Source organism: Cherax quadricarinatus, chromosome 57, assembly GCF_038502225.1.
Source record: "Cherax quadricarinatus isolate ZL_2023a chromosome 57, ASM3850222v1, whole genome shotgun sequence".
In the NCBI taxonomy this organism is placed as follows: Eukaryota; Metazoa; Arthropoda; class Malacostraca; order Decapoda; family Parastacidae; genus Cherax; species Cherax quadricarinatus.
Genome location: NC_091348.1, coordinates 2337156 through 2361454, shown reverse-complemented (window position 1 = coordinate 2361454; position 24299 = coordinate 2337156). Strand labels below are relative to the sequence as shown.

The following is a 24299-nucleotide window of genomic DNA, read 5'->3' as shown; positions in this document are numbered from 1 at the left end:
TGGTGTATGTTGGTCCCTAACACCTGTATGGGTGTGTTGGTCAATAACACCTGTGTTGGCATGTGCTGGTCCTTAACACCTGTGTGGGCGTGTGTTGGTCCATAACACAATTGTGAGTGTGTGGTGGTTTGTAACACCTGTGTGGGTGTGTGATGGTCCCTACGACCTGTGAGAGTGTGTGTTGGTTCATAACACCTATGGAGGTGTGTGATGGTCCTTAACAGCTGTGTGGGTCTGTGCTGGTTCCTAATACCTGTATCGGCGTGTATTGGTCTCTAATTCCTGTGTGGGTGTGTGTTGGTCACTAACACCTGTGTGGGCGTGTGTTGGTCACTGACACCTGTGCGGGCGTGTGTTGGTTCCTAACAACCGTGTGGGAATGTGTTGGTCCCTAACACCTGTGTGGGTATGTGTTGGTCCCTAACACCTGTGTGAGCGAGAGTAGGTCTCATATTCAATATAAATGTGACAAAGTACCTGTCATTCCTCTTTCACTTCCTCACATCCCTCACTCATTCACCTGCTACTACAAGGATAAAGGTCATTTTGCACAAGGTCCAAAAAAGGTCAATGACCTTCCCACACCGCAACTTAATGCAGAAATGTCTTACACTTCTTTCGAACTATGAAAAACAACTTCAATCAACAAATCTAAAATATTAATTAATGGTGTAGATTCATTTTTAGAAAAGCATATGAACATATCACGTACACTGTATGTTGCAAAGAGACGATTCTGATATTCTCTCTGGCCGAGTATTGTTCCCATTACCTGAGTGGGCATTAATTTGTGAGTGGGAATGTGTGGAGGCATAACTATCACTTCAATCATCCTCAATATGTAACCAAATGTTATATACAGTGATACCTCTCATATCCGAACTATATGGGCCGAGACCGGTTCGGAAACGTGTATTTTCCGGATACGTGAGGGGTAAAAAATGCGCATCACTATCGTCATATCGCCATCCGTACCCCGTCATATCGCCATCTGCGACGGCGTTGTAGGTTTAAAAACTAATTCAACGTCGTCTATAACAGCCTCCCGGATTTCACAGACCACAGAACCATAACTTTTCAAATGGGCTGTGGAGAGTGGCTGCTCCAAATACTCCAAAAGTGTTTCGACACCTGCCCATGATGCTCATGTTTTTGGTCTTGGAGACATTGGATCATTCTCGTCGTCGTCACATTCGGAATGTTCCCGGTGCAACACTGATTCTGCAATCTCTGCATTCGTCAGAGATTGCACACCAGGGTCGTCTTCGTTGCACTTTAGCCAGTCCTGCACATCGTCTTCTGCAGTTTTTCCCCAGCCTTGAGTAACTGGCGATGGAAATCTTTCGCCTTGAATCCATCAAAATCAATAACTGGATCAATCACATGAAGGTGAGAAGATGGGTATAACAAACTTATTGTCCCATCATATCCCACTTGAACCTGGTACCAGACCTATTTATATACCTGCATACAGAATGCCTCATTCACAAGTTGCTGTCGCAGAAGAACTGATCAATCAGATGCTTGATGATTGAGTTATCATACCTAGTAATTCACCCTGGAATGCACCCTTGATCCTAGTAACTAGGAAGGATGGTACTTGGCGCCCAGTGATTGACTTTAGGAAGTTAAATGCGAAAACTATTCCAGATCACTTCCCACTTTCTGTACTTGGTGACCTTTTACATAACATCATAGATAACAAAGTCTTTTCAACCCTGGACTTGTTACAAAGGTTTTGGTAAGTCCCTCTTCATAAGGACAGCTAAGAGCTAATCCCATTTTCCACTCCTACAGGTCATTATCACTTCCTCCGTATGGCCTACGGTTTACAATCTTCACCTATCACATTTTTGAGGCTCATGACTAATATCTTTAGAGGCCTCATAGGTAATGCACTTAAGGTGTACTTAGATGACGTAATCGTCATGTCTGAAGACATGGATACACACCTGAGAAGCCTTGGTGTAGTACTTTGTAAGCTTGAAGAAGCCAATTTAAAGATCAAACTGTTTAAATGTCAATTTTTCAGATCAGAAATCAAGTTTCTTGGCCACGTAGTCACTCATAGAGGGATTATTACTGACCAAAGTACAGTAACTGCAGTATTAAATTTTCCATCTCCCAAAACTGCTGATGCTGATGTTGAAGCTTTGTGGGCTTAGCAGGTTTTAATAGATCTTTCATTGCCAATTTTTCTTCCACAGCTGCTCCTCTGAGTTGCTTAAGAAAGATGCTCCTTTCGTTTGGACCTTCCGTCAAGAAAGAGCATTCCAAACTCTCAAAGAAAAGCTAACATCTGCTCCAATTTTTAAATTTCAAGATTTTTCTAAGCCTTTCTATCTGACAAATGATGCTAGTTCAATTGGCATAAGTGCCGTACTAGCTCAAAAGACTGATGGCAGGTACAACACAGTTGCATTTGTTAGCCGAGTCCTTACAAAGGCTGAACATAATTATACAGTAACTGAGCAAGAAGTTTTAGCAAAAGTGTGGTCTTTAAAGCACTTCTGAGACATTATATATCAGTACTCTGTTCATGTCTTGACAGACCATGCTCCACTGATACCTTTATCCCAGAACAAACAACCTACTGGAAGGTTAGCCAGATGGACCCTGACTATCCCAGAGTTCAATCCCACCTTTGAACACTTACCTGGCAAGTCAAATGTAGTCGCAGATGCTTTATTGTGACATGTTAGTATAGTAACTGCAAACCCTCCATTTACTGCCGAAGATGTAAATAATGCTCAATGAACAGATACCATGTGGTCTGGTGTAATTCAATTCCTGCTCCAGGAAGATCTTATTTTGACTGTGAAGCCACCAGCACCCATCAGTGACTTTGTCACGAACCAAGAATTACTGTATTGAACAGCTGAGCTGGGTACTCCTAGCAGACGGGTATACCAGTTAGTAATTCCAGTCACTAGTGAATGTAGCCTTACAGCTAGTTCACGATGTACCAGGTGTTGTGCACCCTGGTACAGATCGTTCTGTAAAGCAAGCCAGACTGAAATGCTTTTGGCTTCGTATGGCAACTGATATTTCTGAGTATGTTAAGAAATGTAGTGTCTGCATGCAACATAAAGGCAATGTTAATGGTCCTAATCCAATCCAGGTGTATCCAACTACCACCGAACCAAGAGAAAGAGTTGCGCTAGATCTGTTAACTAATTTCCAATGTTCCCTCCAGGGCAACAAACATTTGTGTGTTATGACAGATCATTTCACCAGATATTGTGAGTCAGTTCCTATTGCAGATAAGACTGCCGAGACAGTAGCTAAAGCATTTAAAGAATGTATCATCTGCAGGCATATGACTCCTAAGTCCCTAGTAACCAATAATGGAGATGAATTCTGTATGAGATTCTTGAAAAATTGTGTACTTTGTACAAGATCTCTAAATCTACCATGTCCCTCACTATCCTGCTAGTAATGGGTTAGTGGAAAGAACTAAAGAAAGTACTTGATGTTTGAGAGCCACTATCAATCCCAAGAGTGAAACTTGGGATGAAGTTATACCTGCTGTTCAATGTGCAATCAATTCTACTTACATTGCTTCTATAGGTGACACTCCATATTATGCATTGTATGGTGTAGATAAACATTTGCCATGAGTTGTTATATTCTAACCCAAAACCAAATTACAACCCTGATGATTTCATAGCAACTCGTACCAGCTTCGCTCAAAGTGTTTTTAGAAGAATCCGTGAAACACTTCACAAATCAACAGCAGAATTTACAAGTCACTAATACTCAAGCAAAGCCAACCAAAATTAAAGTAGGTTCGAGAGTTATGCTGACTAACTTTAACAAAACATCTGCAATGCCTAAGCTCGACCAAAAGTTTGTTGGTCCTTATCGAGTTGAATATATCCATGGCAATAAGAATAAAGTTAGAAAAATTAGTACTGGTCAGTATAAAGATTCACATTTAGATCATATGAAGTTAGTATGTGAAGATGATGATGTTCCTACTCAGACTAATGTAACAGACTGACAATCCTCCTGACTCTGTAAATGACAAGTACTGAGAAATCCTCAAGTATCATTTGTAAATACCAGTTCAGATCTGCCTCAACCACGACATGAGTTAGCCATTGCAACAGAGTTTGATCCTCCCAGAGATGATACCCATTCTGCATGTGTAAATCTCACCCTCGCAGAGTTGGGGTTAAATGTAAATAACCTGTATAGATGAATAATATAGTTTAAAGTGTATTTCTACTGTCTGCTACAATATCAACTTATTAATATTCAAGAAATTTTTGGGGGGTTCACGTTCTCTCTGAATTCTGAGATTTAACAGTCTAGATTTGAGTGCACCAAGTCTGCCTTTTATGTTAAACACTTCTTTCTTTGCACATATCCTTCCTCAGAATCCATAGATCGCATGAATACAGATTGATCGATCAATTTTTTTTTATCACTTTTATTGTATAATCCCATCATTGAGTCTATTAATTATGAATTGTGATATATCAAACCTTGTAATAAGTTCCATTATATTAGCTTCCATTCTAATAATATCCTCATGTACAGTTATAATGTTCAACTGTTGTGCACTTTGACATTGTACAGAATCAGCCCAGAGCAGTATGCCTGTTGCCTCTAGTTTGCATCAGCTGTATGTCGGGATGCCATATGTTAGTGTCGCCGAGCTCTCAGTAGTATCAGTTACCAGTAGTGTCAGTAGTATGTGACTCATACAACCATTACTGATTCACCATCTCCCTTCGTGATCACTGACCATTATTGAGTCATTCTGCTGACCATAGCATGATGTTTGAATGCCATTTGCCCTCTGAGCTTGGTACGAGTAGTTTTAGACGAGGTGTAAGAGAGAAGACAGGTCAGGCTTGGCACTCCTCCTTTAGTACTCATAATTATAAGTTACCAGCCATCCGAAGAGTGTTTTTTACCCAGGCGAGGGTTGGTGGCGGGACATCATTCCAGGCCTGGGCGAGGTTATGAATGATGATGCGCAGGTTGTACTTTTTAAGGTTGCCCAGGGTCAAGGCTCCCACATCTCGGCCTTTTTCGTCAATTACCACCATCACATCCTCCATGAATCTTCGGAGATATAGCCTCTTAAAAGCCACAATCACACCCTGGTCCATGGGCTGGATGAGTGATATCATATTTGGTGGCAAGAACATAACTCTGATACAGCCATGATGAGCCTTCTGCCGTATGTGAATTGCTGTTCGGATGTTTCGGTAATAATTTTAGAATTTTGCCCTTTTCCAGGGCCTGTTCGGATATTGGCAAGGTTTGGATAATGGCAGGCCGGTTATGTGAGGTATCACATACCCGGCTTGCACACACACTGTGTGTGTGTGTGTGTGTGTGTGTGTGTGTGTGTGTGTGTGTGTGTGTGTGTGTGTGTGTGTGTGTGTGTGTTGTGCCTAATGATCCAATTTGACAAATAGGCTGAACTTGGATTGATAATTTTTTTCAATGAAAATATTAACAAACGTATTTTTTGGGCTAAACCTAACTTAGAAACCTCATCTAACCTAACATAATTTTTTCAGCTAAATTCTGCTATATATACAAATATTTTGCGCTAGTTGGGGATTGAACCCCCGATATTTTAGCACGCCTCCCGAGAAGTCCATCAAAATTTCGAGACGCCTTAGTCTACTTGGCCATCAATGCTTTAGATATCAGGTGTCCAGAGTACCACTTGACATGATGCCTTTGTTGCAAGCACATACGTGGCCATGGAAGCTTTGGTACTAATTTTGTTCTCCTACTGTTTGAAATACCATAGACTCAGGCTATGTAATGTTACAAGTGTTGCCGGAGATAGGTTGAGGAGAAAGATTCTCTCAGAGGTAGGGATGTGTCTGACACATGGATTGTCCCTTGAAAGAGTGTGTGTCAAGGTCCCCCTCGCCCCCTCCACCCCCTCTGACCCACCCCCCCCTTCCCCATGTGGGGTTTGGGAACTTCCCAAAGTATTCAGAATGCAAAATAGAGAACAATATGAACACTGGACAGACCGTCCAAAACCGCATCAAAACACTATCAACCAATCTAGCATCTTTATGAAACTATATTTATTAAATGGCTATGTGACCTATGTCAGAAAAGATTTAGTTTTGTATGGAACTTTGGAGTAATTTAAGAAACTGGTATAATTGCTTGTCACCTCCTACTACTACCACAAGTTTCCAAAATGTTCCAGAAATATGTGCTGGTGGACACTACTTAAATATTAATAATAACTTTTATTTGAACATGATACATAGTTGTGCAAGAACTTTACTACAGATAATAATACCCTGAATATTCCTCATCACATCCCGGTCACCTCTGCTCAGTACACGAAACTGTCACTGTGGGTTTATTTATTCATAAGTATCTATGATACCTGAGTATTTCTAATAAGTCACAAATATTTCCAGATATTCCTGAAAGGCTTTGAGTGTTACTAAATATCTTTATCTCATACTTGTCTAGCTTGCTTCAGTGTTAGTTTACACATTCTTGGGTATTTGAATATATTTCAGAATATCAAGATATTCACGAGTATTTAATAATAATAATAATAATAATAATAATAATAATAATAATAATAATAATAATAATAAATCTTTATTTACTACAAGTACATGTACAAGGTATACAGTCCTAGCTGACATCTATGACATACTACTATATGCAGAGCACTTCGGGCAAATTAGGTCAGTGTCCCAGGATGCGACCCACACCAGTCGACTAACAACCAGGTACCTATTTACTGATAGGTGAACATAGACAACAGGTGTAAAGAAACACGCCCAATGTTTCCACCCTGACTGGGAATCGAACTCAGACCCTCACCGTGTGAAGCGAGAGCTTTAGCCACCAGAGTCTGAGTAATTTCTTATTTCCCACCTGTCGACACCTCATGACTATTGAAAATTATCAGAGATGGATTAAATAATGTTCTCCTGAAACCTCCCTATTAAACTGACATTACTAATTGATTTCCTCACCTTTTTACCGTGGTTTTAATTTCTATCAGTCTACCCTCGTAAAAGAAAATGTGAAAAATACAAATTACAATTACAATGACAAGACGATATGTTGAGATTTTTAACCCGGAGAGTTAGCCACCTAGGATAACCGAAGAAAGTCAGTGCGTCATCGGCGACTGTCTGTCTTATTTCTATTGGTGTCCTTCAATCTTGTCCCCCAGGATGCAACCCACACCAGTTGACTACCACCCAGGTACATACTGCTAGGTGAACAGGGACAGCAGGTGTAAAGAAACATGCCTAACGTTTACAACTATGTTGGGGATTGGACCATGGATACTCAGTATGTGAGACGAGAGCGTTACCAACCGAACAACGACCTAAATAGCATTGCAGCTACACCCGATCCACTATTAGCAATTCCCAATGTAAAGTGATACAACACGTGAGATAAGATTTTGTTGGATTTTTAAGCCCGGAGGTAAAGCCACCCAGGATTACTAAGACAGGCAGTGCGTCAAAACGTGCAGGACGCGTTGGGAGAGAGTGGTCTGTTGCCACCATTCCCTATCTGACCGATAACTCATGAAACCACATTATTCCCTACCTGACCGATAACTCATGAAACCACATTATTCCCTACCTGACCGATAACTCATGAAACCACATTCCCTACCTGACCGATAACTCATGAAACCACATTCCCTACCTGACCGATAACTCATGAAACCACATTCCCTACCTGACCGATAACTCATGAAACCACATTATTCCCTACCTGACCGATAACTCATGAAACCACATTCCCTACCTGACCGATAACTCATGAAACCACATTCCCTACCTGACCGATAACTCATGAAACCACATTGCATAATTAGCAATCTGGCGATTTTGTACGGCACCCTTACTTAAGATTGTGTATGATTGTCGAGTTTTTATAACCCATGAGTCAAGTGTTACAGTGCATGACCATCATGTTTCTTTCAATGATGGAACTGATGGGTACAATGACCTGACCTGCTGCCCAGCTTAGAGGACGAGTGTGAGAACTTACATGGTTGAAGACTCATTCGACTCCTGTGTTGTAATACTTGAATACTGATATTGGGCTTGTATAGTTTTCAGTGGATTACCTGTCTTTCCCACAGATGAGAGCGGGGACGGAGTACAAGGCATCTGTAAACACCCCCGACTCTGTGGGATGGTGTATTCTTAATCAGCTTGTGTTTCAGTGTCCCATTTTATTTTAAAAACAATATTTATAGTGATTTTTTCTTACACTAAATCAGTTTTACAGGATAAAAGCTGTTATCGTACCTCATCTCATTTCAAAGCCCAGGCCTAAGGTATACTATCACCCCTAGGATGCAACCCACACCAGATGACTAACGCCCAGGCACCTACTTACTGCTAAGTGAACAGGGGCACCAGGTGTAAGGAAAGATGCCTAACGTTTCAACACATGAAGCGGAACGACCCACGTACTCAGTAGGTAAGCTAAGTTGTTTGTCAATCGCCCAACTCTTCATGGACTCTGGGTAGATTTTCCTTGTAGGGTAAAAATAGCACTATTTTCCTGAGGGTCAACTACCTAGGTTCAGTCCTGCAGAAAGTCTTCCTAGCTGACAATAACATCTTCTCAATAAAATCCCTAAGACAGACCACTTTTGTGGCCATGTTTAATATCTTACTGTAATTTTCATCCCTAAATATTCCAGACTGCAAATATACAAGGCTCTCAGGACTCCTAGTTTCATGACTGGAATAATAGTAGATATATGACAACATATTGGTTAATATATGACAACATATTGGTTAATATATGACAACATATTGGTTAATATATGACAACATATTGGTTAATATATGACAACATATTGGTTAATATATGACAACGTATTGGTTAATATATGACAACATATTGGTTAATATATGACAACGTATTGGTTAATATATGACAACATATTGGTTAATATATGACAACATATTGGTTAATATATGACAACATATTGGTTAATATATGACAACATATTGGTTAATATATGACAACATATTGGTTAATATATGACAACGTATTGGTTAATATATGACAACATATTGGTTAATATATGACAACATATTGGTTAATATATGACAACATATTGGTTAATATATGACAACATATTGGTTAATATATGACAACGTATTGGTTAATATATGACAACATATTGGTTAATATATGACAACATATTGGTTAATATATGACAACATATTGGTTAATATATGACAACATATTGGTTAATATATGACAACGTATTGGTTAATATATGACAACATATTGGTTAATATATGACAACATATTGGTTAATATATGACAACATATTGGTTAATATATGACAACATATTGGTTAATATATGACAACATATTGGTTAATATATGACAACATATTGGTTAATATTTGACAACATATTGGTTAATATATGACAACATATTGGTTAATATATGACAACATATTGGTTAATATATGACAACATATTGGTTAATATATGATAACGTATTGGTTAATATATGACAACATATTGGTTAATATATGACAACATATTGGTTAATATATGACAACATATTGGTTAATATATGACAACATATTGGTTAATATATGACAACATATTGGTTAATATATGACAACGTATTGGTTAATATATGACAACATATTGGTTAATATATGACAACATATTGGTTAATATATGACAACATATTGGTTAATATATGACAACATATTGGTTAATATATGACAACATATTGGTTAATATATGACAACATATTGGTTAATATATGACAACATATTGGTTAATATATGACAACATATTGGTTAATATATGACAACATATTGGTTAATATATGACAACGTATTGGTTAATATATGACAACATATTGGTTAATATATGACAACATATTGGTTAATATATGACAACATATTGGTTAATATATGACAACATATTGGTTAATATATGACAACGTATTGGTTAATATATGACAACATATTGGTTAATATATGACAACATATTGGTTAATATATGACAACATATTGGTTAATATATGACAACATATTGGTTAATATATGACAACATATTGGTTAATATATGACAACATATTGGTTAATATGACAACATATTGGTTAATATATGACAACATATTGGTTAATATATGACAACATATTGGTTAATATATGACAACATATTGGTTAATATATGACAACGTATTGGTTAATATATGACAACATATTGGTTAATATATGACAACATATTGGTTAATATATGACAACATATTGGTTAATATATGACAACATATTGGTTAATATATGACAACATATTGGTTAATATATGACAACATATTGGTTAATATATGACAACATATTGGTTAATATGACAACATTGGTTAATATATGGCAACATATTGGTTAATATATGACAACATATTGGTTAATATGACAACATATTGGTTAATATATGACAACATATTGGTTAATATATGACAACATATTGGTTAATATATGACAACATATTGGTTAATATATGACAACATATTGGTTAATATATGACAACATATTGGTTAATATGACAACATTGGTTAATATATGGCAACATATTGGTTAATATATGACAACATATTGGTTAATATGACAACATATTGGTTAATATATGACAACATATTGGTTAATATATGACAACATATTGGTTAATATATGACAACATATTGGTTAATATATGACAACATATTGGTTAATATATGACAACATATTGGTTAATATATGACAACATATTGGTTAATATGACAACATATTGGTTAATATATGACAACATATTGGTTAATATGACAACATATTGGTTAACTTCCTGTTAACTGTAAATTTAAATCAGGTAATACGATGAATTAGAATACATAAGAACAACAGTTTGTTATCTGTTTTATATTCTTAGTTAAGGAATTATGTTATTATTATTTTATGTTTACAGTTGGTGAGGCTAGAGCAGCGCATGACCTGATGATGACCTGATGATGACCTGATGATGACCTGATGATGACCTGATGATGACCTGATGATGACCTGATGATGACCTCGAAGGAGTTTAACGTCTAATTAAATAAGATTTAAGATTTGTTAGGATTTTTAACCCAGGAGAGAGTTAGCAACCCAGCGTGACCCAATAAAGTCAGTGCGTCATCGAGGACTGTCTTATTTCCATTTGGGTCTTGCAAACATGTCCCCCAGGATGCCACCCACACCAGCCTGCTAACACCCAGGTACCTACTTAATGCTGGATGAATAGAGATAGCAGGTGTAACGAGAGATGCCCAATGTTTCACCCGTGCCGGGATCGATCCCCGGTCCTTCAGTGTGAGCTGAGGACGCTATCAACCGAGCCAGGAGATAAGATTTCGTTCGGATTTTTAACCCCGGAGGGTTAGCCACCCAGGATAACCCAAGAAAGTCAGTGCGTCATCGAGGACTGTCTAACTTATTTCCATTGGGGTCCTTAATCTTGTCCCCCAGGATGCGACCCACACCAGTCGACTAACACCCAGGTACCTATTTGCTGCTAGGTGAACAGGACAACAGGTGTAAGGAAACGTGTCGAATGTTTCCACCCGCCGGGAATCGAACCCGGGCCCTCCGTGTGTGAAGCGGGAGCTTTAGCCACCAGGCCACCGGGCCACCTTTTAAAATTTTAAATTCTTACTTTGGATTCACTGACAATCACTGGTGGTGCGACCCTCGTCACATTAACAATCACTGATGGTGCGCCCCTCGTCACATTAACAATCACTGGTGGCAAGCCCCTCGTCACATTAACAATCACTGGTGGTGAGCCCCTCGTCACATTAACAATCACTGGTGGTGCGACCCTCGTCACATTATCACTGGTGGTGCGCCCCTCGTCACATTAACAATCACTGGTAGTGAGCCCCTCGTCACATTAACAATCACTGGTGGTGCGACCCTCGTCACATTAACAATCACTGGTGGTGCGACCCTCGTCACATTAACAATCACTGGTGGTGCGCCCCTCGTCACATTAACAATCACTGGTGGTGCGACCCTCGTCACATTAACAATCACTGGTGGTGCGACCCTCGTCACATTAACAATCACTGGTGGTGCGACCCTCGTCACATTAACAATCACTGGTGGTGCGCCCCTCGTCACATTAACAATCACTGGTGGTGAGCCCCTCGTCACATTAACAATCACTGGTGGTGCGACCCTCGTCACATTAACAATCACTGGTGGTGCGACCCTCGTCACATTAACAATCACTGGTGGTGCGACCCTCGTCACATTAACAATCACTGGTGGTGCGACCCTGGTCACATTAACAATCACTGGTGGTGCGACCGTCGTCACATTAACAATCACTGGTGGTGCACCCCTCGTCACATTAACAATCACTCGCGGTGATCCCCTCGTCACAACACTGACAATAACTGGTGGTGTGCCTCTCGTCACATTAACAATCACTGGTGGTGCGCCTCTCGTCACAACATTAACAATCACTGGTGGTGCGCCCCTCGTCACAACATTAACAATCACTGGTGGTGCGACCCTCGTCACAATATTAACAGTCATTGGTGGTGCGACCCTCGTCACAACATTAACAATCACTGGTGGTGCGACCCTCGTCACATTAACAATCACTGGTGATGCGCCCCTCGTCACATTAACAATCACTGGTGGTGAGCCCCTCGTCACATTAACAATCACTGGTGGTGCGACCCTCGTCACATTAACAATCACTGGTGGTGCAACCCTTGTCACATTAACAATCACTGGTGGTGCGACCCTGGTCACATTAACAATCACTGGTGGTGCGACCGTCGTCACATTAACAATCACTGGTGGTGCGACCCTCGTCACAACATTAACAATCACTGGTGGTGCGACCCTCGTCACAACATTAACAATCACTGGTGGTGCGCCCCTCGTCACATTAACAATCACTGGTGGTGCGACCCTCGTCACATTAACAATCACTGGTGGTGCGACCCTCGTCACATTAACAATCACTGGTGGTGCGACCCTCGTCACATTAACAATCACTGGTGGTGCGACCCTCGTCACATTAACAATCACTGGTGGTGCGACCCTCGTCACAACATTAACAATCACTGGTGGTGCGACCCTCATCACAACAATCACTGTTGGTGCGACCCTCATCACATTAACAATCACTGGTGGTGCGACCCTCGTCACATTAACAATCACTGGTGGTGCGACCCTCGTCACATTAACAATCACTGGTGGTGCGATCCTCGTCACAACAGTATCACTGGTGGTGCGACCCTCGTCACATTAACAATCACTGGTGGTGCGACCCTCGTCACATTAACAATCACTGGTGGTGCGACCCTCGTCACAACATTAACAATCACTGGTGGTGCGACCCTCATCACAACATTAACAATCACTGGTGGTGCGACCCTCGTCACAACATTAATAATCACTGGTGGTGAGACCCTCGTCACAACATTAACAATCACTGGTGGTGCGACCCTCGTCACAACATTAACAATCACTGGTGGTGCGATCCTCGTCACATTAACAATCACTGGTGGTGCGACCCTCGTCACATTAACAATCACTTGTGGTGCGACCTTCGTCACATTAACAATCACTGGTGGTGCGACCCTCGTCACAACATTAACAATCACTGGTGGTGCGACCCTCGTCACATTAACAATCACTGGTGGTGCGACCTTCATCACATTAACAATCACTGGTGGTGCGACCTTCGTCACGTTAACAATCACTGGTGGTGCGACCCTTGTCACAACATTAACAATCACTGGTGGTGCGACCCTCGTCACATTAACAATCACTGGTGGTGCGACCCTCGTCACATTAACAATCACTGGTGGTGCGACCCTCGTCACATTAACAATCACTGGTGGTGTAACCCTCGTCCCAACATTAACAATCACTGGTGGTGCGACCTTCGTCACATTAACAATCACTGGTGGTGCGACACTCGTCACAACATTAACAAAACTGGTGGTGCGACCTTCGTCACGTTATCACTGGTGGTGCGACCCTCGTCACAACATTAACAATCACTGGTGGTGCGACCCTCGTCACAACATTAACAATCACTCGTGGTGCGACCCTCGTCACAACATTAACAATCACTGGTGGTGCGACCCTCGTCATATTAACAATCACTGGTGGTGCGACCCTCGTCACATTAACAATCACTGGTGGTGCGATCCTCGTCACATTAACAATCACTGGTGGTGCGACCCTCGTCACATTAACAATCACTTGTGGTGTGATCTTCGTCACATTAACAATCACTGGTGGTGCGACCCTCGTCACAACATCAACAATCACTGGTGGTGCGACCCTCGTCACATTAACAATCACTGGTGGTGCGACCCTCATCACATTAACAATCACTGGTGGTGCGACCTTCGTCACGTTAACAATCACTGGTGGTGCGACCCTTGTCACAACATTAACAATCACTTGTGGTACAACCCTCGTCACATTAACAATCACTGGTGGTGCAACCCTCGTCACATTAACAATCACTGGTGGTGCGACCCTCGTCACATTAACAATCACTGGTGGTGCAACCCTCGTCACATTAACAATCACTGGTGGTGCGACCTTCGTCACATTAACAATCACTGGTGGTGCGACCTTCGTCATGTTATCACTCGTGGTGCGACCCTCGTCACAACATTAACAATCACTGGTGGTGCGACCCTCGTCACAACATTAACAATCACTGGTGGTGCGACCCTCGTCACAACATTAACAATCACTGGTGGTGCGACCCTCGTCACAACATTATCACTGGTGTGACCCTCGTCACAACATTCTCACTGGTGGTGCGACCCTCGTCACAACATTAACAATCACTGGTGGTGCGACCCTCGTCACAACATTAACAATCACTGGTGGTGCGACCCTCGTCACAACATTATCACTGGTGGTGCGACCCTCGTCACAACATTATCACTGGTGGTGCGACCCTCGTCACAACATTATCACTGGTGGTGCGACCCTCGTCACAACATTAACAATCACTGGTGGTGTGACCCTCGTCACAACATTATCACTGGTGTGACCCTCGTCACAACATTATCACTGGTGGTGCAACCCTCGTCACAACATTAACAATCACTGGTGGTGCGACCCTCGTCACAACATTAACAATCACTGGTGGTGCGACCCTCGTCACAACATTAACAATCACTGGTGGTGCAACCCTCGTCACAACATTAACAATCACTGGTGGTGTGACCCTCATCACAACATTATCACTGGTGGTGCAACCCTCGTCACAATGTCATGCTATATAATAAGAAACAGGTCCAGAAGGCAAGTTATTGCATCATTATATTACAAATGTGAAAGATTAATTATGTGGACGTTAACAAGTCCAGTCTGGATCCTTTGATCAACCAGGAAACAAACAAAGGATCAAGCAGGAAACAAACAAAGGATCAAGCAGGAAATAAACAAAGGATCAAGCAGGAAATAAACAAAGGATCAAGCAGGAAATAAACAAAGGATCAAGCAGGAAATAAACAAATGATCAAGCAGGAAATAAACAAAGGATCAAGCAGGAAATAAACAAAGGATCAAGCAGGAAATAAACAAAGGATCAAGCAGGAAATAAACAAAGGATCAAGCAGGAAATAAACAAAGGATCAAGCAGGAAATAAACAAAGGATCAAGCAGGAAATAAACAAAGGATTAAGCAGGAAATAAACAAAGGATCAAGCAGAAAATAAACAAAGGATCAAGCAGGAAATAAACAAATGATCAAGCAGGAAATAAACAAAGGATCAACCAGGAAATAAACAAAGGATCAAGCAGGAAATAAACAAAGGATCAAGCAGGAAATAAACAAAGGATCAAACAGGAAATAAACAAAGGATCAACCAGGAAATAAACAAAGGATCAACCAGGAAATAAACAAAGGATCAACCAGTAAATAAACAAAGGATCAACCAGGAAATAAACAAAGGATCAACCAGTAAATAAACAAAGGATCAACCAGGAAATACAGAAGTATTCTGGACAGCAGCTCTGGTAATGTTCACAAAGCAATGTGCACACAGCGCACTGGAATATCACTCAGCTTACAACTGAGAGAACCCAGGATCAAACCCCGGACGAGACGAGACGTATAGACAACTTTAATACCAACTGCCCCTTGTTATACAGCAGTAACTAGGTACCTGGGAGACAGTCAAGTGCAGCGAGTTCCATCCTAAGGAAAGACCTAATGATTTCAGTGAAAATAAACCACACTGTTGTTTTCGGGTTGTTAATCCTCGGGAATTATTACTCCGAATATAGTTAGCTAACTCGTTATCTAACATTCACATTAGTCATAAACATCAGCGTCCACTTAAAGTAATGTTTAGCAAATACCTGGGTAAAAAACATTCATGGACCGTCGTATAGTGTTGTGACAGTGTTGTGCCTAGTGTAGTGTTGTGACAGTGTTGTGTCTAGTGTAGTGTTGTGACAGTGTTGTGTGTCTAGTGTAGAGTTGTGTCTAGTGTAGTGTTGTGACAGTGTTGTGCCTAGTGTAGTGTTGTGACAGTGTTGTGTCTAGTGTAGTGTTGTGACAGTGTTGTGTCTAGTGTAGTGTTGTGACAGTGTTGTGTGTCTAGTGTAGTGTTGTGACAGTGTTGTGTGTCTAGTGTAGTGTTGTGAGAGTGTTGTGTGTAGTGTTGTGACAGTGTTGTGCCTAGTGTAGTGTTGTGACCGTGTTGTGTGTCTAGTGTAGTGTTGTGTCTAGTGTAGTGTTGTGACAGAGTTGTGTGTCTAGTGTAGTGTTGTGACAGTGTTGTGTGTCTAGTGTAGTGTTGTGTCTAGTGTAGTGTTGTGACAGTGTTGTGTCTAGTGTAGTGTTGTGACAGTGTTGTGTCTAGTGTAGTGTTGTGACAGTGTTGTGCCTAGTGTAGTGTTGTGACAGTGTTGTGTGTCTAGTGTTGTGTCTAGTGTAGTGTTGTGTCTAGTGTAGTGTTGTGTCTAGTGTAGTGTTGTGTCTAGTGTAGTGTTGTGTCTAGTGTAGTGTTGTGACAGTGTTGTGTGTCTAGTGTAGTGTTATGTCTAGTGTAGTGTTGTGACAGTGTTGTGTGTCTAGTGTAGTGTTGTGACAGTGCTGTGTGTCTAGTGTAGTGTTGTGACAGTGTTGTGTGTCTAGTGCAGTGTTATGACAGTGTTGTGTGTCTAGTGTAGTGTTGTGACAGTGTTGTGTGTCTAGTGAGGTGTTGTGCCAGTGTTGTGTCTAGTGTAGTGTTGTGACAGTGTTGTGTGTCTAGTGTAGTGTTGTGACAGTGCTGTGTGTCTAGTGTAGTGTTGTGACAGTGTTGTGTGTCTAGTGTAGTGTTGTGACAGTGCTGTGTGTCTAGTGTAGTGTTGTGACAGTGCTGTGTGTCTAGTGAAGTGTTGTGACAGCGTTATGTCTAGTGTAGTGTTGTGACAGTGTTGTCTGTCTAGTGAAGTGTTGTGACAGTGTTGTGTGTCTAGTGTAGTGTTATGACAGCGCTGTGTGTCTAGTGTAGTGTTGTGACAGTGTTGTGTGACTAGTGTTGTGACCGTACTGTGTGTCTAGTATAGTGTTGTGACAGTGTTGTGTGTCTAGTGTAGTGTGACAGTGCTGTGTGTCTAGTGTAGTGTTGTGACAGTGCTGTGTGTCTAGTGTAGTGTTGTGACAGTGTTTTGTGTCTAGTGCAGTGTTGTGTGTCTAGTGTAGTGTTGTGACAGTGTTGTGTGTCTAGTGAGGTGTTGTGTGTCTAGTGTAGTGTTGTGTGTCTAGTGAGGTGTTGTGTGTCTAGTGTAGTGTTGTGACAGTGTTGTGTGTCTAGTGTAGTGTTGTGACAGTGTTGTGTGTAGTGTAGTGTTGTGACAGTCTTGAGTGACTAGTGAAGTGTTGTGACAGTGTTGTGTGTCTAGTGAAGTGTTGTGACAGTGTTGTGTCTAGTGTAGTGTTGCGACAGTGTTGTGTCTAGTGTAGTGTTGTGACAGTGTTGTGTGTCTAGTGTAGTGTTGTGACTGTGTTGTGTGTCTAGTGTAGTGTTGTGACTGTGTTGTGTGTCTAGTGTAGTGTTGTGACTGTGTTGTGTGTCTAGTGTAGTGTTGTGACTGTGTTGTGTGTCTAGTGTAGTGTTGTGACAGTGTTGTATGTCTAGTGTAGTGTTGTGACAGTGTTGTGTGTCTAGTGTAGTGTTGTGACAGTTTTGTGTGTCTAGTGTAGTGTTGTGACAGTGTTGTGTCTAGTGTAGTGTTGTGACAGCGTTGTGTGTAGTGTAGTGTTGTGACAGTGTTGAGTGACTAGTGAAGTGTTGTGACAGTGATGTGTGTATAGTGTAGTGTTATGAAAGTGTTGTGTGTCTAGTGAAGTGTTGTGACAGTGTTGTGTCTAGTGTAGTGTTGTGACAGTGTTGTGTGTCTAGTGTAGTGTTGTGACAGTGTTGTGTCTAGTGTAGTGTTGTGACAGTGTTGTGTGTCTAGTTTAGTGTTGTGACAGTGTTGTGTCTAGTGTAGTGTTGTGACAGTGTTGTGTGTCTAGTGTAGTGTTGTGACAGTGTTGTGTCTAGTGTAGTGTTGTGACAGTGTTGTGTCTAGTGTAGTGTTGTGACAGTGTTGTGTGTATATTGAAGTGTTGTGACAGTGTTGTGTGTCTAGTGAAGTGTTGTGACAGTGTTGTGTGTCTAGTGTGGTGTTGTGACAGAGTTGTGTGTCTAGTGAAGTGTTGTGACAGTGTTGTCTGTCTAGTGTAGTGTTGTGACAGTGTTGTGTGTCTAGTGTAGTGTTGTGACAGTGTTGTGTGTCTACTGTAGTGTTTTGACAGTGTTGTGTCTCTAGTGTAGTGTTGTGACAGTGTTGTGTGTCTAGTGTAGTGTTGTGACAGTGTTGTGTCTAGTGAGGTGTTGTGTGTCTAGTGTAGTGTTGTGACAGTGTTGTGTGTCTAGTGAAGTGTTATGACAGCGTTGTGTGTCTAGTGTAGTGTTGTGACAGTGTTGTGTGTCTAGTGTAGTGTTGTGACAGTGTTGTGTGTCTAGTGTAGTGTTGTGACCGTATTGTGTCTAGTGAGGTGTTGTGTGTCTAGTGTAGTGTTGTGACAGTGTTGTGTGTCTATTGTAGTGTTGTGAATGTGTTGTGTCTAGTGAGGTGTTGTGTGTCTAGTGCAGTGTTGTGACAGTGTTGTGTCTAGTGAGGTGTTGTGTGTCTAGTGTAGTGTTGTGACAGTGTTAAATGTCTAGTGTAGTGTTGCGACAGTGTTGTGTCTAGTGTAGTGTTGTGACAGTGTTGTGTGTCTAGTGAAGTGTTGTGACAGTGTTGTGTGTCTAGTGTAGTGTTGTGACAGTGTTGTGTGTCTAGTGTAGTGTTGTGACAGTGTTGTGTGTCTAGTGAAGTGTTATGACAGCGTTGTGTGTCTAGTGTAGTGTTGTGACAGTGTTGTGTGTATAGTGTAGTGTTGTGACAGTGTTGTGTGTCTAGTGTAGTGTTGTGACAGTGTTGTGTGTCTAGTGTAGTGTTGTGACAGTGTTGTGTGTCTAGTGTAGTGTTGTGACAGTGTTGTGTGTCTAGTGAAGTGTTATGACAGCGTTGTGTGTCTAGTGTAGTGTTGTGACAGTGTTGTGTGACTAGTGTTGTGACCGTACTGTGTGCCTAGTGTAGTGTTGTGACAGTGTTGTGTGTCTAGTGTAGTGTTGTGACAGTGCTTGGTGTCTAGTGTAGTGTTGTGACAGTGCTGTGTGTCTAGTGTAGTGTTGTGACAGTGTTGTGCGTCTAGGGTAGTGTTTTGACAGTGTTGTGTGTCTAGTGAAGTGTTGTGACAGTGTTGTGTGTCTAGTGTAGTGTTGTGACAGTGTTGTGTGTCTAGTGTAGTGTTGTGACAGTGTTGTGTGTCTAGTGTAATGTTGTGACAGTGTTGTGTGTCAAGTGCAGTGTTGTGACAGTGTTGTGTGTCTAGTGTAGTGTTGTGACAGTGTTGTGTGTCTAGGGTAGTGTTTTGACAGTGTTGTGTGTCTAGTGTAGTGTTGTGACAGTGTTGTGTGTCTAGTGTAGTGTTGTGACAGTGTTGTGTGTCTAGTGTAGTGTTTTGACAGTGTTGTGTGTCTAGTGTAGTGTTGTGACAGTGTTGTGTGTCTAGTGTAGTGTTGTGACAGCGTTGTGTGTCTAGTGTAGTGTTGTGACAGTGTTGTGTGTCTAGTGTAGTGTTTTGACAGTGTTGTGTGTCTAGTGTACTGTTGTGACAGTGTTGTGTGTCTAGTGTAGTGTTGTGACAGCGTTGTGTGTCTAGTGTAGTGTTGTGACAGTGTTGTGTGTCTAGTGTAGTGTTTTGACAGTGTTGTGTGTCTAGTGTACTGTTGTGACAGTGTTGTGTGTCTAGTGTAGTGTTGTGACAGCGTTGTGTGTCTAGTGTAGTGTTGTGACAGCGTTGTGTGTCTAGTGTAGTGTTGTGACAGTGTTGTGTGTCTAGTGAAGTGTTGTGACAGTGTTGTGTGTCTAGTGAAGTGTTGTGACAGTGTTGTGTGTCTAGTGAAGTGTTGTGACAGTGTTGTGTGTCTAGTGAAGTGTTGTGACAGTGTTGTGTGTCTAGTGTAGTGTTGTGATAGTGTTGTTTGACTAGTGAAGTGTTGTGACAGTGTTGTATGTCTGGTGAAGTGTTGTGACAGTGTTGTGTGTCTAGTGTAGTGTTATGACAGCGTTGTGTGTCTAGTGTAGTGTGGTGACAGTGTTGTGTGACTAGTGTTGTGACCGTACTGTGTGTCTAGTGTACTGTTGTGACAGTGTTGTGTGTCTAGTGTAGTGTTGTGACAGTGCTGTGTGTCTAGTGTAGTGTTGTGACAGTGCTGTGTGTCTAGTGTAGTGTTGTGACAGTGTTGTGTGTCTAGTGCAGTGTTGTGACAGTGCTGTGTGTCTAGTGCAGTGTTGTGACAGTGCTGTGTGTCTAGTGTAGTGTTGTGACAGTGTTGTGTGTCTAGTGTAGTGTTGTGACAGTGTTGTGTGTCTAGTGTAGTGTTGTGACAGTGCTGTGTGTCTAGTGCAGTGTTGTGACAGTGTTGTGTCTAGTGTACTGTTGTGACAGTGTTGTGTGTCTAGTGAGATGTTGTGTGTCTAGTGTAGTGTTGTGTGTCTAGTGAGGTGTTGTGTGTCTAGTGTAGTGTTGTGTGTCTAGTGTGGTGTTGTGTGTCTAGTGTAGTGTTGTGACAGTGTTGTGTGTCTAGTGTAGTGTTGTGACAGTGTTGTGTGCCTAGTGTAGTGTTGTGACAGTGTTGTGTGCCTAGTGTAGTGTTGTGACAGTGTTGTGTGTCTAGTGTAGTGTTGTGACAGTGTTGTGTGTCTAGTGTAGTGCTGTGACTGTGTTGTGTGCCTAGTGTAGTGTTGTGACAGTGTTGTGTGCCTAGTGTAGTGTTGTGACAGTGTTGTGTGTCTAGTGTAGTGCTGTGACAGTGTTGTGTGTCTAGTGTAGTGCTGTGACTGTGTTGTGTGTCTAGTGTAGTGTTGTGACAGTGTTGTGTGTCTAGTGTAGTGTTGTGACAGTATAGTGTGTCTAGTGTAGTATTGTGCCAGTGTTGTGTGTCTAGTGTAGTGTTGTGACCGTGTTGTGTGTCTAGTGTAGTGTTGTGACAGTGTTTTGTGTCTAGAGTAGTGTTGTGACCGTGTTGTGTCTAGTGTAGTGTTGTGACAGTGTTGTGTGTCTAGTGTAGTGTTGTGACAGTGTTGTGTGTCTAGTGTAGTGTTGTGACAGTGTTGTGTGTCTAGTGTAGTGTTGTGACAGTGCTGTGTCTAGTGAGGTATTGTGTGTCTAGTGTAGTGTTGTGACAGTGTTGTGTGTCTAGTGTAGTGTTGTGACAGTGCTGTGTCTAGTGTAGTGTTGTGACAGTGTTGTGTGTCTAGTGTAGTGTTGTGACAGTGTTGTGTGTTTAGTGTAGTGTTGTGACAGTGTTGTGTGTCTAGTGAAGTGTTATGACAGCGTTGTGTGTCTAGTGTAGTGTTGTGACAGTGTTGTGTGACTAGTGTTGTGACCGTACTGTGTGCCTAGTGTAGTGTTGTGACAGTGTTGTGTGTCTAGTGTAGTGTTGTGACAGTGCTTGGTGTCTAGTGTAGTGTTGTGACAGTGCTGCGTGTCTAGTGTAGTGTTGTGACAGTGTTGTGTGTCTAGGGTAGTGTTTTGACAGTGTTGTGTGTCTAGTGAAGTGTTGTGACAGTGTTGTGTGTCTAGTGTAGTGTTGTGACAGTGTTGTGTGTCAAGTGCAGTGTTGTGACAGTGTTGTGTGTCTAGTGTAGTGTTGTGACAGTGTTGTGTGTCTAGGGTAGTGTTTTGACAGTGTTGTGTGTCTAGTGAAGTGTTGTGACAGTGTTGTGTGTCTAGTGTAGTGTTTTGACAGTGTTGTGTGTCTAGTGTACTGTTGTGACAGTGTTGTGTGTCTAGTGTAGTGTTGTGACAGCGTTGTGTATCTAGTGTAGTGTTGTGACAGTGTTGTGTGTCTAGTGAAGTGTTGTGACAGTGTTGTGTGTCTAGTGAAGTGTTGTGACAGTGTTGTGTGTCTATTGAACTGTTGTGACAGTGTTGTGTGTCTAGTGAAGTGTTGTGACAGTGTTGTGTGTCTAATGTAGTGTTGTGACAGTGCTGTGTGTCTAGTGCAGTGTTGTGACAGTGTTGTGTGTCTAGTGTACTGTTGTGATAGAAACACAGGCCTTATCTCTAGGCTTTATTGAACATAGAATCTTCATAGTACTTCTGCAACAACAAAATATAATGACTAGTACATCTAATAATGGCTTCTACAGGGATGGTGATGTCTTGCATATGTCAAGAGAAAAGTTATAACTACAGGCCACATATTTAAACTCACCATGTAATCTGCATCGGTGATAAATGGATAAAGTAGGAGAGAATCACACACCATATGTTGGTGCCCATGACGCACGCCAAACTGTTGTTGTTGTTAAGGGCCCCTAGAGGTGGTGCAGTATTATCCTGCTGCTGCTCCCCACAGGACCAGTATCACTACAATCTCCCCCTTCTAAAATATCAGAGACAGTAATCTCCCAAACTGTTAGGTGGGCGACGTACACGTCCCGACCTTCGTAGCCCTTGAGCCTCTTCACCAGGTTCGATATTTTCCAGCGGGGTTTGATTAACTGCTGGAGCAGAATCCTCTATTTCCATAGGGGTAGTCTCAAGGGGCTTTCCAGGAGAAAACGAAGCATCTTTCACATCTATTGGTGTATCTTGAGATTCCACACTAATAGGGATTTCAACTGGGGCTAAATGTCTTGTAGATACTGTAGTCTCTTCACCATTTTGGTAGCGAATGTGGGCGTAATGTGGATTAGCTTGCAGGAGCTCTACCTCTTCCACTAAAGGATCCGTCTTGTTCATCCTACGGTGACTCTTCAGGAGAACGGGTCCAGGATGACATAACCAAGTGGGCACGGAGGCTCCCGTAGAGGAACGACGTGAATAGTTGAGGAGTCTTTCATGAGGGGTTGCATTAGTAGCTGTGCACAGCAGTGATCTAATAGAGTGAAGAGCATCAGGTAGGACAGTTTGCCAGTGTTGAACAGGTAGATTGCGCGACTTTAATGTCATTGTAACTGCCTTCCATATAGTACCATTGAACCGCTCCACTTGACCATTGCCTTGAGGGTTGTAGCTTGTTGTTCTGCTGCAGGCAATACCTTTGCTAGCCAAAAACTCCTGAAGTTCGTTACTCATGAACGAGGATCCCCTGTCTGAATGGATATAAGCTGGCATACCAAAAATAGAGAACAACTGTGAAAGACAACTAATAACAGTTGAAGCAGCCATATTTGCACAGGGGAATACAAAGGGAAACCTTGAATATTCATCTACTATGTTAAGGAAATACCTATTCTGATTTGTGCTTGGTAGAGGTCCTTTGAAATCTATATTCAATCTTTCGAAAGGCTGGGTGGATTTTATGAGATGAGTCTTCTCTGGCTGATGAAAGTTTGGCTTGCACTCTGCACATACTCTGCATGCTCTGATCACTTGTCGCACATCTTCCACTGAGTAGGGCATGTTCTTTGATTTGACAAAATGGTACAGGCGTGTAACTCCTGGGTGACACAAAGCCTTGTGGAGAGCTGAGAGTGATTGCAAATCATGACATGCTGCTCCACAGTGGGACCTAGAGAATGCATCAGGTGAGATGTTCTCTTGACCCGGTCGGTACAGAATATCAAAGTCATAACACGATAGTTCCATCCTCCAGCGTAATATCTTGTCATTCTTTATCCTACTTTTGTGCCTCTTGTCGAACATATACATCACGGACCGTTGGTC

At 41.7% G+C, this 24299-nt stretch overlaps 1 long non-coding RNA gene across 1 annotated transcript in view; it reads left to right on the top strand.

Annotated features, from left to right (window-relative positions):
* Positions 1 to 11333, top strand: part of LOC128693446 (uncharacterized) — a 64452-nt gene extending 53119 nt beyond the window's left edge. The window contains exons 2-3 of the long non-coding RNA XR_011393587.1: positions 8339 to 8466; positions 10968 to 11333. This is a non-coding gene — a long non-coding RNA (uncharacterized lncRNA). The remainder of the gene's footprint in view (positions 1 to 8338; positions 8467 to 10967) is intronic.
* Positions 11334 to 24299: the final 12966 nt, after the last annotated feature.